This window comes from Panthera tigris, chromosome E2 (genome assembly GCF_018350195.1).
Source record: "Panthera tigris isolate Pti1 chromosome E2, P.tigris_Pti1_mat1.1, whole genome shotgun sequence".
In the NCBI taxonomy this organism is placed as follows: Eukaryota; Metazoa; Chordata; class Mammalia; order Carnivora; family Felidae; genus Panthera; species Panthera tigris.
In genome coordinates, this window is record NC_056674.1 from 5,629,572 (window position 1) to 5,644,065 (window position 14,494).

The following is a 14,494-nucleotide window of genomic DNA, read 5'->3' on the forward strand; positions in this document are numbered from 1 at the left end:
ACAGAGCATGAATGGGGGAGGGTCAGAGAGAGAGGGAGACACAGAATCGGAAGCAGGCTCCAGGCTCTGAGCCATCAGCCCAGAGCCTGACGCGGGGCTCGAACTCACGGACCTTGAGATCGTGACCTGGCTGAAGTCGGACGCTTAACCGACTGCGCCACCCAGGCGCCCCTTACCTGTGTTTAAAATTTCCATGCCTATGTGGTATTCATCATAGGTACAGATTTAAATTTTATTTTCTCATGTTAATCTGGTCTTGTGTCAATTCGATTCTTTTTTTTTTTTTTTTTTTCGAGAGAGAGAGAGCACAAGCAGAAGAGAGAGGAGCAGAAAGAAAGGGAGAGAGAGAATCTATCAGTGCAGAGCCTGACACAGGGCTCAATCCCACAAACCATGAGATCATGGCCTGAGCTGAAATCAAGGGTCAGATGACCAACCAACTGAGCTACCCAAACGCCCCAGGATCCTTAGTCTAGAAGGACCCTTGAGGGGACAGGTCTACTCTTGCTCCCCAACAATGATAATTAGATGTTTGTCCTGCCAACAGATGGGTCACTGAGATAAAATGTACTTCTGGTAAACCAGAGTTTGGAAAGGGCCCCCAGTTTAGATTCCTCTGTGTCATTAAGGGAGAAGCAAAATTAATCTCTTGAGCCTACAGGGTCTCAATTCTCTTCAGTTGAAAACAATCCACATGCCAAAGTGGCACATTCTGGCAGGGGCGGGGGAAAGGGGGTGCTGTCCCAAACCCTTTCAAAGCACAGAATTTAATGAGAAAGAAATCAAGGCACCAAACCATACAATCTTTGCTCCTGTATATCTGTTTTTAGATTTCAGCAAAACATTAGCACTACCATTGAGACATGGGAGGAGCAGTAAACCAAACCTCTGACCTCCTCTAATCAGTTCAGTGAGGCCACAGCCCAGGGTGGGGCCAGAGCTGGAAAAGCTTCTGGAGAGAGTGATATGGGTGGAGCGGGGGAGGCAGATTGCTCTAGGCTTCTGAGCTCCCTGCCTGTGGGGTATTTATTCCCAATTCTGTCTTCCTACATTTGCCTAGTAAAAACTTTGTATGATTATATTTCACTTAAGCCAATTACCTACTTTACAACATAATAATAAGCAATTTAACATAAACTCTTAAGAGTTTTCTGGGACAATCCCACCAGAAACTAAAGTTGGCCCTTGAAAAACATGGGTTTGAATTTGCACCAGACTACTGAGACATGGATGTTTTTCAACAAATACAGTACAGTACTGTATTTTCCTTTTGATTTCCTGAACACTGTCTCTAGCTTTCTTTATTGTTAAGACTCTAGTATATAATGTGCATATAACACACAAGATACATGTTAATCGATTGTTTATGTCATTGGTAAGGCTTCCAGTCAACAGTAGCCTGGTAAGAGTCAAGCGTTTGGGTGTTCACATCTGCAGCACATATACTAAAAATGGAATAGTACAGATTAGCATGGCCCCTAGAATGACATGCAAATCCATGAAGCGTTCCATATTAAAAAAAAAAAAAAAAAAGAGCTAAGTTTTTAGGGACTCAAAAGTGACACACAGATTTTCATCACCGTGGGGTCAGTGCCCCCAACCTCCGTGATGTTTAAGGGTCAAGTAGATCTTATTCTTAACAAGGTAAACAAATACTACGACTACAAAACTCTTTTCTTTGTGGATGGCCTTCAGGGGCCACAAGAGTACTCATAAAACCACAGAGAAATGAACCCATAGTCCCGTGAACCACCCCTTCCTTGCACTGACCCCACAGTCTGGAATTCAACCGTGTAACCATTTGCTCTAGACTGGAAGTCTCTAGATGGTAGGGGCCATTGCTCTTCATCTGTTTTTCTCATGACCACATTAAGTAGACACAATCACTTTCTCTAGCAGTTTGCAAGCCTCCTCAGTGTTCATCCCAGAACAAGGAACCTGGACTAACTCACACCTGGGTGCCATGGAGATTCCTTCTATGGGGGAAGAAGAGGACCCTGAATGACTCACCCCACCTCCACTGAGATAGAAGCAAATTCAAATACTGTTGTCATCCTGACCCCAGTCTGCACACAATATTCCCCACATCCTAAACAGTCCCCGGTGCTGGAGAGAGTGTCCCCAGTGAGACTGACCTGCTGCCTCCAGAGTGATGAAGAGGAGAGACTAGGGGTGGGTCTGTGGCATCAGGTAGATCTTGGATCTGCTAGGTTGAGAGCACCCATGGCCCCAGGTGTGATACAGCCTGTCCCTGAGCAGGACACTCTTATGTAAGATGTCTCTACACCAGTAACACAGTTTACACTTAGGTTTAATCGTGGTCATGGCTCTGGATATTTTGAGTCCTGACCTCCCATGCCTAGGGACCTTCTCCCCTCTTGACATGGCATCAAGGCAGGGCTTACGTCCCTGAAAAGGGCTGCTTTTGCTGCCCATATTTGTTGGCACTGAACTGGACAGCAGGAGCACCTCACACAGCTGCAGCAGATCACTGAATGAAATCTGGACAACACTGGGGGCCCATTCCGGTGAGGACTTTGACTTCATGTCTCTGTCCATCTGCCAAGCTCAAGAAAACATGTCCCCTGGATTACCTGCATGTGCTCAAAAATCTTGCCTTCTCTCATGAATCCCAAGTAGAGAAGAGACTCTGTGTGCAGATTCTAGGTGGAATTGTACCTCTATCTTTGTGGTTGCTACAGAGATAGGAGGGAGTCCCGAGGGGAGATGATGCTCTAACCCATCTTAAAGATCCCCATGCACTGGATGCAGAACTTGTTGCTGCAGGGGTGACTGGGTGGCTCCGTTGGTTGAGCATACAACTCTTGACTTTGGCTCAGGTCATGATCCCATGTTTCGTGAGTTCCAGCCCCACATGGGGCTCTGCAGCAGGGAGCCTCTTTGGGATTCTGTCTCCCTTTCTGTCCCTCCCCTGCTTGCTCTCTCTCTCTCTCAAAATAAACAAATATAAACTTAAAAAAAAAAAAAGAATTTGAATCTGCAGTGTTAGGTCTCTGTAGGGAAAGGGAAGCAGCAGGTATTCTCTTCACATGTACGGACATTTGGGCAACAGATGGAGGCAGTTCAGAACCTCAGGTCAACTTGGTGCATGCACTTATCTCCCTGGGATTCCCAAGCCCCACTGTCTCCATCAGTTTTAGGTGTGAACATTAAAACAAGCTGGAACTGCTGATGGTCACCCTGTGATGTTGTCTTCATTGGAATCTGGTCTAACTTTGCTCTAGTGGAGACAGTAGGACTCATGTAAGCAAAGACATCTTCCTGCGTGCGGATTTTGGGGCATCTGAGCTCTGTGCTGCACATCTATGGGTTAGAGCTGGAAGCCCCAGAAGGAATTGGGAAGAGGTACTCTGTGAAATGCTCCTCCAGAGGGGGTCTAATGGGCACCTGAAGTGGTTAGGTGGGGATTGGTAGTTCTGGTCAGTGGTGAGGGGAACAGAATTAAAAACAAAATGTCCTCCCAAACCAGAAAACCTCCAGCCAAAAGCAGAAGAGAAAGAGAACACTTTTATTACAGAATAAGCATTAAACTGGAATGTGATGCCAATTACAGGCAATCCACTAAGTGATTAAAGACCAAAAGAAATCTAACGTTTTTGGATAGCCAAGCAGATACATATACTTATCATATTTGTGTGATAAGGTAAATAACAGGCCTCAAGTAAGAGGATTGGACAGCATTTGCTATTTGGGGTGACTGTCTGTGTGCTGACTGGCCTATTCCAAGTTACAGTAAACCCACATCTTTAGGACAGGAAGAATTTTTTTGCACCATAGAACTTTTTCCTGCTGGACTTAGGCTCCTACCCTTCATGCAGAAACGGAGCAGTTGGCATGCTATCCCTTGATGTTCACATGTCAAAGAGCTAGATCCCATGCATTTGAGAAAGATATTCGCCAACCTGAAAGTTGAAGAAAGCTTTCTTCAGCTTAAAAAGATTTACATATATTTCAAAGATATGGAGAAACAAATGACAAGATTGGTAAAGTGAATATTCCAAGAAAAGGGAGGTGATGGAAAATCTCTTATTTTTCTGTTTCCTTCCAGGATTACCAAGATTTCTGCTATTATTTCTTTTTTTTTTTCAATATATGAAATTTATTGTCAAATTGGTTTCCATACAACACCCAGTGCTCATCCCAAAAGGTGCCTTCCTCAATACCCATCACCCACCCTACCACCCCCCCATCAACCCTCAGTTTGTTCTCAGTTTTTAAGAGTCTCTTATGCTTTGGCTCTCTCCCACTCTAATCTCTCTTTTTTTTTTTTCCTTCCCCTCCCCCATAGGTTTCTGTTACGTTTCTCAGGATCCACATAAGAGTGAAACCATATGGTATCCGTCTTTCTCTGTATGGCTTATTTCACTTAGCATCACACTCTCCAGTTCCATCCACGTTGCTACAAAAGGCCATATTTCATTTTTTCTCATTGCCACGTAGTATTCCATTGTGTATATAAACCACAATTTCTTTATCCATTCATCAGTTGATGGACATTGGGTGGAATTTCTAAGAGCACAGGCTCTGTGGCCCCTCTTCTTGAGAGGGGAGGTGTATGTGTGTGTGTGTGTGCGTGTGTGTGTGTGTGTGTGTGTGTGTGTGTGTCTATTGCTGGGGAGCGGTGTGTCATTGCTTAGTACACATGTGTGGGTAGACAGAAGTCCATGGTGACTGCACAGTGGGTGAAGGGGACTCAGGGCCAGAATTCTGTCCTCCAGAAACTCCCCAGTCCACAGCTTCCTCCCCAGTCCATGGCGTCACAGGATGATCTGTGGTCTGAAGGCCTGGAGCGGGTGAGTGGAGTCTCCCTCCAGCCCAGGTCCCTGCAGCCAGGTCTGAGTCAAGACAATGCACTCAAGTGTCCTGCCGCAACCAGGTTCACTCTCCGGAGACACTTGGTCCAAATGGCAGAGCTTTAGAACAACGACACACCTCTCCTTTGGGCATCTCTCACGGGGCGGCATCAGGAATTATTCTAGCTGAGCATGAAGGTGTCTTCACAGCTGTGTTTGAAATGAGCAAAAGGACCACAACAGAGGACAGCTGGGAACAGAAGGAAGCCTTTGACGGCAGTGCCATCCACATGTCTGTGAGTTGTGTTGTGTTGTCTCGTACACAAGGTAAGTCATGATCGGTGTTAAGTAATAAAGCAGATTATAACTGCACTAACCGACCAGGTTGTGCTCATCGTCCCTTGGGTTGTATGTGCATGCCTGTGTCTTCCTGGACTTTGTGCTGCCACAGGCCTTTGATCTCTGTCCTTTAGGTACTTGTATTTCCTCACATCTTTAAATAGCTAATAAAAAACTCACTGGGGAGGGTGCCTGGGTGGCTCAGTCAGTTGAGCATCTGACTTCAGCTCAGGTCATGATGTTGTAGTTTGTGGGTTCGAGCCCTGCATCGGGTTCCACACTGTCAGCACAGAGTCCACTTCAGACCCTCTGTCCCCCTCTCTTCTGCCCCTCCCCTGCTCATGCTTGTGTGCGTGCTCTCTCTCCTTCTCTCTCAAAAATAAACATTAAAAAAAAACCAAAACCCTCTTTGGGGAAATACATGATTCTAGGTCTGGGACAGACCTGAGAGTCTGTAAGCATCTTATACTGGTATAAAAATGGAAACTTCCCAACCCCCCCCCCCAAAAAAAATTGGAACATATCAAAGCCACATGAAAGAAAACCTTTAAGGACTCCTGATGCCCAAAGCTGGAATAATTTGAGCGATAAAATAAATAGCATCATACTGGATTATAATACCTACTGTAAGTTAACATACATGAGTTCATGCTGACATGAATAAATAATTGAATAAACAAATAAATGAGGAAGGGACAAATCTTCCTGGCAGAAAAATGCTAAAGAGAATATACATATATTCTCACACACACACAGATATATACATATACGTACACATATATATGCCTCCTTTCAGGAAAAAGGCATTAATTTAACTCCCCTTGGTTTTGTTTTGGGATGAACTTAGTGACTTCTAAATAAGTATGGAAATGGGAACACAGTAATTTCATGAAGATACCTGGCAAGCATCAGCTGAACCAAGGGATCACGGTTAACAGCACCAGTGATACATCAAGATTATTTCCTGAATCTCCGATATGATATGACAGGAGATTGGGATATTCTTCTAAAAATCTATGAACATATTCTAATCATTAAAAAATAATCAGACAAACTCAACTTTAGTGACATGCAAAAATAACACCTGACCAGACTTCCCCTAACTCACTAAAACCATGAAAAACTAGGAAGGGTTAAAATACTGACACAGCACAAGGGACACTGAGGTGATATGATGACTAAAGAAAATGTGGTATTCTGTTTTTTTTTTTTTGTTTTGTTTTGTTTTTTTTAATTTTTTTTTCAACGTTTATTTATTTTTGGGACAGAGAGAGGCAGAGCATGAACGGGGGAGGGACAGAGAGAGAGGGAGACACAGAATCGGAAACAGGCTCCAGGCTCTGAGCCATCAGCCCAGAGCCTGACGCGGGGTCGAACTCACGGACCGTGAGATCGTGACCTGGCTGAAGTCGGACGCTTAACCGACTGCGCCACCCAGGCGCCCCGAAAATGTGGTATTCTGAAATGGATCCTGGAACATGAAAATATATTGTTACAACTGGTGAAATGCAAATAAAGCGTGAAGTAAATTAACAGTGCTGCGCCAATGCTGGTCCTCAGTTTTGTCAATGGTGTCATAGGGGTGCCTGGCTGGCTCAGTCAGTAGAGCATGGGACTCTTGATCTCAGGGTCATGAGTTTGGGCCCCACATTGGGGATAGGGATTATATAAACAAACAAATAGAAAGAAGTATCTTGGTAATGTACAACATTAATATGTGGATACACTCAGTGAGAAGGTATATAGGAAGTTTCTGTATTATCTTTGCTACTTATATGCACATATAAATTTATTCCAAAATAAAAATTTACATTAGAAATTGTAACTGCTTGTAATTTAATTATAGAGAATTACATTACATTATTGGCATGTTTAAGTTAATATCCTTTTGTTGTTGCTGTTATTCTGAAGTTATCCAGTGTGCTTCCTTGGTGATTTCAAAAGCAATATAACTCTTCATTAAACAAAAACAGTTTCGTATCTTTTGCCCCCAAACTGTTACTATAGGTGACCCTTGAACAACATGGGTATTTGGGCTGTCAACCCGCTGTGCAGTTGAAAATGCATGTATAACTTTTTTTTTTTTTTTTTTTTTTTGAGAGAGAGGGAGAGAGAAAGAGAATGCATGAATGGGGGAGGGGCAGAGGGAGAAAGAGAATCTTAAGCAGGCTCCATGGCCAGCATGGAGCCCCATGCGAGGCTTGGTCTCGTGACTGAGAGATCACGACCGGAGCCAAAATCGAGTCAGACCCTCAACCGACTGGGCTACCCAGTGCCCCATAACTTTTGATTCTCCCAAAACTCAACTAATGTTGACCAGAAGCCTTACCAAAACCATAAGTCTATTAACACCTATTTTGTATGTTATATGTATTATGTACTGTTTTACATCTTCATACATATTATATAATCTATTCTTACGATAAACTTAGAAGAAAATGTTATTAAGAAAACCATAAGAAAAATACATTTGCAGTACTGTACTATAAAAAATCTACACATAAGTAGACCTATGCAGTTCAAAAACCATGGTTCAAGGGTCAACTGAATACAATATTATAAATTGATTTATAAGTTTGTGCTAATTTATCATTTTCATGTAAATATGATATAGATATATATTACCTGTCAATGACCATTCAAGGGTCTTAATAAAATGCTGAATAATTTTCTATTGGGTTTATATACTAAAGGTCCACATTTGGATAGCAACATAAATAATTCTATCACATTTGTTTCTCAATGAGACCAACTATAAAAATTATGTATAATCTAGGTTTCATTCTAATTTATGGTATATGAAATTCAAGTAAGTGATAAAATATTTTATGGTAGAAAGTAATCATCACTAGAGTTATATATAACTTATATATATATATATATATATATTTAAAAATATTATATATATATTTTAGAAAAAATTAACTGAAAATAATAAGTGATTTGGGAATAAGATATAAGACAATAATGCAACATGGAAATTCAAGGCATTACATTTTGTTCATTCAATAAATTGAAATGAGAAATACAGGATGAACCTTAAAATAACATTAGATTTTTTTTTTTTGAGAGGAAGTATGCAGAGGGAGAGGGAGCAAGAATCCTAAGCAAACATATTTGAGCCCGAAAAATGCTGAAACCCTTAATTTTTCTCCTATCTGAACCTCTCAAGTGGGATGTTAACTTTTCCAAATGTCTTCTCTAACTTCACAAGAGAAAACTGTCTCCCTATGAACAACAGATTACAGATATTTTCAAGAGAGACTTAGTTATACTTCAGCAATTTCCACTCAATCACATTGGGTGCACAGAGGTAGATGATTCAGTGAGCTCCTTCCAACTCCCTATTACATGCACAGAACTGCTGTGAAGCAACTATACTAATCATGCAAATTTCTCTGTGATTTCTGTAGAGCAGATTGAATAGCAAATTAATTTACGAGTCATAGTCTTAAGGATCATAAAAGTTAGACTTTATTACTGCTTGGAACAAATTCCAACAATCATCATCAGAGTTTTTATGAAAATATATGCATGCAAATACACACTTTCACACGTATAAACACGCACACATGTTGTTATGCATACATATACGGATACACACACATACACATACGTACACGACACACAGAATCCAGTATGTTAGAAATGTTCTCTTTAGAAAGTAAACAAAAGATGAAGTTTAAAAATCTAAACATATTAGAAAAAAGCATTATATATTTATAAATAAATTATAATGAAGATATGAAATGTAATAAAACTGTACAAAACACTTACATATTGAATACCTTAAATAATATTCATTGATACCATAAAAGAAACTGATTTTATTAATCAAAATGAGACAGTACATTCTAATGAGGTTGTTTGTTTTTTTGTTTAAGTAAACTCTATGCCCAAAATGGGGTTTGACCCATGTAGAATAAATTCTAAACTGAATAATATTGATGGAAGAAACAACAGGGATAATCTATCAAAGAGCCCCCCCCCGCCAACAAACACACACAAACGTACCCTGATGACATGGCTTAACAGTGAGGAGGCTATGTTCATAGGTAAACCAATAGTATTTAAGCCATTCAAAAGTAAAGAAGGACACCTGAGTGACTCAGGAGGCTGAACATCAGACTCTTGATTTCGGCTCAAGTCATGATCTCAGAAGGTGGGATCCGATCCTGTGTCAGACTCCACACTGGGCATGAAGCCTGATTGGGATTCTCTCTCTCCCTCTCAAAATAATAAACATTTAAATATATACATATTAAAAAAAAAAAGAAAACATATATAAGATGAACATGAGTATCTTGTACTGACAGAAAGTAAGAAAGTTAAAAAGTATATACATATCCGAGTATGCCAAATGGCCAAAGCTGGAACAATCTGAATAAGACAATAAATGTCAGTTTCAAATTATAATGCAAAATATTAGAAACTATATGTGAGGGGCACCTGAGTGGCTCAGTCGGTTGAGCGTCCGGCTGCAGCTCAGGTCATGATCTCACGGTTGTGAGTTCGAGCTCCACATCAGGCTCTGTGCTGGAGCCTGGAGCCTGCTTGGGATTCTGTGTCTCTTTCTCTGTCTGCCCCTCCCCTGCTTACACTCTGTCTCTCTCAAAAATGAAGAAACATTAAAAAAAAAAAGTGAAAGTATACTGATATAAATAATAGTACAATCAATAACTTCCAAATGCTACTACTCTAGCTGCTCCAAGTTTGATGAAAGACTCCTCCTTAAAATTGCTTCATAAAATCGGAAATGTAGGAGATGACCCTAAATCCGTTTCTTGTTAACAGAGCCAACTGGCATCAAGACTTAGAACAAACTACCTTCTAAAAAAAATTTTTTTTTTAATGTTTATTTATTTTTGAGAGAGACAGAGTATGAGTGGGGAAGGGGCTGAGAGAGAGGGAGACACAGAATCTGAAGCAGGCTCCAGGCTCTGAGCTGCTAGCACAGAGCCCGATATGGGGCTCGAAGCCACGAATGGTGAGATCATGACCTGAGCTGAAGTCAGAGGCTTAACTGACTGAGCCACGCAGGCACCCCAGAACAATCTACCTTCTAAAGACTCCCCACATACATTTAACTTGATGAAACAAAACGTCTGTTTGCTTCCTACCTGCACACTTTCTAAGTATCAGCTGACATGTCTTCTTGCTTGTTTTCCTTTGTCTTCTGCAATTCATTGCTCTAATGTTTACCTGAAAGTATTTTACATGCTCATCTTTCTCCAGAAGTATTTTCATATTTCAGTTGTTACTGAAACAGATGCTCTTCCTGTCTTTTTCACAACTCAATCTACAAGGAGACTGGCTTGTAATTGTGTGTAGGATTCTACTGGGAATGAGTATATCAATGACCAAACATGGTAAAAAACATACAATTTATATGTTTCTGGTGAGATGGGGTAGTTGTGTATTTCTTCCAGTACATGTACAGAAGAGTCTAGATACACAGGGGTTACAACTTAAGAGAATAAAGGGGCTGACAGTTGGGAAACAGATATTGATTAAGGCAGAGGTGTTCACCAGCCACCAAGTGGTCTTGCCAAAATAAGAAAAACAAATGTAAATGATGGAAGAGAGGGTATAAAAAGATACAAAGGTGCTTACCAGGACAAGGATGGTTTGAGTGGCTCTGGTCTCAGGGGAGAATCTAGATGACAGGTTGTTCCTATGAATGTGTTGGACCCTCTGCTTGTGTGTGTAAAGGATGAAAACCATGGAGCCGCTGGCCCAGGACATGAGCCCCAAACACAAAACATCAGGGATGGATGTGACAGTTGCACATAGGAAGTCTGTACCTTTGTCATGAAGTGTAGCTGAACAGTACTTAAAGTCTATAGTTGTGATGTTTTCATTACTCCATTTTTTAATCACATACATAGGTACTATGATATTTACCAACATGTGCAGAATCCAGCACAAAATGGTGGAGGGGCCAATGTACTTCAGGGCTTTTGCTTTCATCTCTGCCCACCTGGAACTCCTGGGACTGATGGTGATGGCCTGGAAGATACTCAAGAGGCAGGTAGTGCCAATGGACACACCCCTGGCCACTCTGTGCATATAGAAAACAACTTTGCATCCAAAGTCATTGAGAAAATATCTCAACCCAAAAGCTGCCATGGTCTCCGGGATTCCTCTCGAGAGAATACCAAAGAGTTGGCTACAGTCAAGTGCCTGAAAATCACATCTGTGGATCTTGACCTACCTTCACTGAAGCAAAGGGACGTATAATGATGTAAGAGTGAGAAATTCCTCAGGATTCCAATGGTAATCTGGACCAGGAAGATTACTGCAATTTTCAAATCCACAGACGTCATTCAGTTATTTTCCAGGGCTCAATATTCACTTTCGCAAATAAGAGGATTCTGTGTGGAGACACCGGGAATGGGCTACAATTTTCAAGAAAATTAAATCCCAAAATCTCTACTTACTCTTACTTTTCCCTGATAACTTATTTCTAATATATATTCTTCTTTTGTTAAGAGATTTTTCCAAGTTTGATGTATTTCCTTATACAGCACTTGCAATGTATGGGTCTCTGTTATTAATGCTTTATTTATAACATTTAATATTTACAACTCTCCAAGTTAGTACCTAACATTATCTTCCTTTTATAGATGAGGAGAATTTATAGTGTTTTTGTTGTTGTTGTTAACTCCCAACGTGGGGCTCAAACTCACTACCCAGAGATCAAGAGTTGGTCATAAGCTCTACTGACTGAGCCAGCCAGGTGCCCCCAGATAAGGAGAATTTAGCTGAAAAGAGGTTAAGTGACTCAACTAAATGTTAGTAGTAGAGCCATGGTTTGAACCTGAGTAGCCGGGTTGCAGTGACATTGGCCGTTGGCATCGTACTACTTTCTCAGATCTTGTATTCTTTAAATAATCCAAATATACTTACACATTGTCATATTTGAAACTTGCTGTATTTTACGTTTAATTGTGCTAATTAATTATTTTTTTAGTATTTAGGCTATTGACTAGCACCACTAGCAAGACCATCGAAGGTCTTACAATGCAGATGCACTAAATAATTCTCCAGTATCAAATTGACTGTAGAATATAGGTCAGTGGCGCCTGGGTGGTTCAGTCACTTAAGGGTCCAACTTTGGCTCAGGTCATGATCCTGAAGTTCCTGAGTTCGAGCCCCGCATCGGGCTCTGTGCTGACAGCTCGGAGCCTGAAGCCTGCTTCAGATTCTGTGTCTCCCTCTCTCTCTGCAACTCTTCCACTTGTGCTCTGTTCCCTCCCCCACCCCCCAAATAAATAAACATTAAAAAACAATTTAGCTAAAAAAAAAAAAAATTAGAATATGGGTTAATATGGGGATAGCAAAGTAATGAATCATATCATTTATTTTTTCCAGTGAGATCTACCATATAAATTATTGCATACTATGGTTTTTTTTTTTCTCCTAAGCAGTTGAATTTGAAATTTAAGTAAGTACTGAAATATGTTTAGGATAAAAACTCAATTAGTCTTTATTTCATGTAAAAATATAAAACATATAAAAATATAAAACAAGTCCTATGCAAGATGGAATTTGAGACATGAAATCTTATGCGCTGAAAAAATTCAAATAGGAGAACACAGGGGTGAGTCTGAAAATGACACATTAGAGTATTACAAGCTAGAGAAAATATCAGAAGGCACATTTGTGATTGAAAAATGCCAAGTCCTTTGTTTACTCTGCCATCTAAACCCTCAAGTTAACTTTTCCTTGAAGGCTGCTTCACTAACTTCATGGAGGAAAACTGTCCCACCTTGATCAATAGACTATGGGTATTTTCAAAAGAGAGATAAGGGGCGCCTGGGTGGCTCAGTCGGTTAAGCGTCCGACTTCGGCTCAGGTCATGATCTCGCGGTCCGTGAGTTTGAGCCCCGCGTCGGGCTCTGTGCTGATAGCTCAGAGCCTGGAGCCTGTTTCAGATTCTGTGTCTCCCTCTCTCTGACCCTCCCCCGTTCATGCTCTGTCTCTCTCTGTCTCAAAAATAAATAAACGTTAAAAAAAAAAAAAGAGAGAGATAATTAACACCTCCATTAAACACACCAAACCTAAGTAACAGAAAAATCACACGCCAGCAAGTGTCACTTGACCACACTGTTCGTACAGGGAGGAATGGTTCAATGAGCTCCATCAAACTCATCACATCTACACAAGTCTTACTGAAATAACAATGCTAATCCTGGAAATCACTCCATGATTTCTATAGAACAGATTAACTTCTGAGTTATAGTCTTAAGGATCATAAAAGCCAGAATCCACTAATGCTCAGAATGAAGCCCAACTATCATCATCAGTGAAGATCACAGTAAGATAAACATTAGGAACAACTGGAGATTGATATAGGGTCTCAGACCTCTGGTTCCTCTCCCCAAGTTCAGCCTGTGCCTCAGAAAATATTATTTCTTCCTGTATGGGACTGTTTCTGTGTCACTTTCTACCCTCAGAAGAATCCCTTCCCCAGACAGGAGCATTTCCCCGGACTGTGATATACCTCATCTCCAAACATAATCTGTGTCTCAGGCTGAAACAGAAAAATACTCACGTATCTCTTTCCTGCTGCTGGGACAGTGAGCTCAGTGTGACAGTCATGACACCCTTTGCTCATGTGGGAGGGAGGCAGCCAGACCCTATGATAAGAGTCTGTGATTCTGTGATCTCAACTCTCCACAGAACTACAATCATCACTTTGCGGGCAGTTGCAATGACACTGTACAATGTGGCAGCTGAAATTAAATTAATGAAGTTAATCTTAAAAAAAAAAAAAATCCTTCCAGTTCCCAATTCCCAGAAACAATTAGAGTTTCTAGTTAGCCTCTCCAAAGAGACAGACTGAATGTTTTGGAGGAGTGTTTTCCTTTTCCATAATAGCTGGGGATAGACAGAGTCTCACTTGGTAGAAATAGAAAAATGTTCAGATCTGGCCCAGGAGAGAAGAGCAGTGAAGCACAAGTATTTAATCAGACCCTGCACTTCCTGGAGAATTGTCACCGTCCTTGAAATATAATTGTCTGTTTATGCTCAGGCTCCTAAGCTGAAAAATAAGGCACGTTCTGAGCAGGGACAAGTAAGGATACAAAAGACCCAGGGAGGATTTTTCAAGAAGAGCGAAAGGAAGGCTGTGATGCAACAAACATGTATCACAAATCATTAGATATGCTTTGTACAACTCGGTGCAGTTAACTGGAAAGTCCAGTCGACGTGGACATTTCTAGGAATGTGTACTTCATGGTACTGCCCCAGAAGAAGTACAAATTCTGAAGTGAACCCTGTGCACGGGCCAGTGGGGGGGGGAGGGGGGAGGGGCGGAAACAGCAATATTTGTACAG

The 14,494-nt window shown here is 41.1% G+C and overlaps 2 pseudogenes; one reads left to right on the forward strand and one right to left on the reverse strand.

Annotated features, from left to right (window-relative positions):
- Positions 1-1,421: 1,421 nt before the first annotated feature.
- On the forward strand, positions 1,422-1,518 carry LOC122234456 (annotated as a pseudogene).
- An 8,688-nt stretch (positions 1,519-10,206) lies between these two features.
- Positions 10,207-13,780, reverse strand: LOC102954964 (annotated as a pseudogene).
- Between the last annotated feature and the right edge of the window lie 714 nt (positions 13,781-14,494).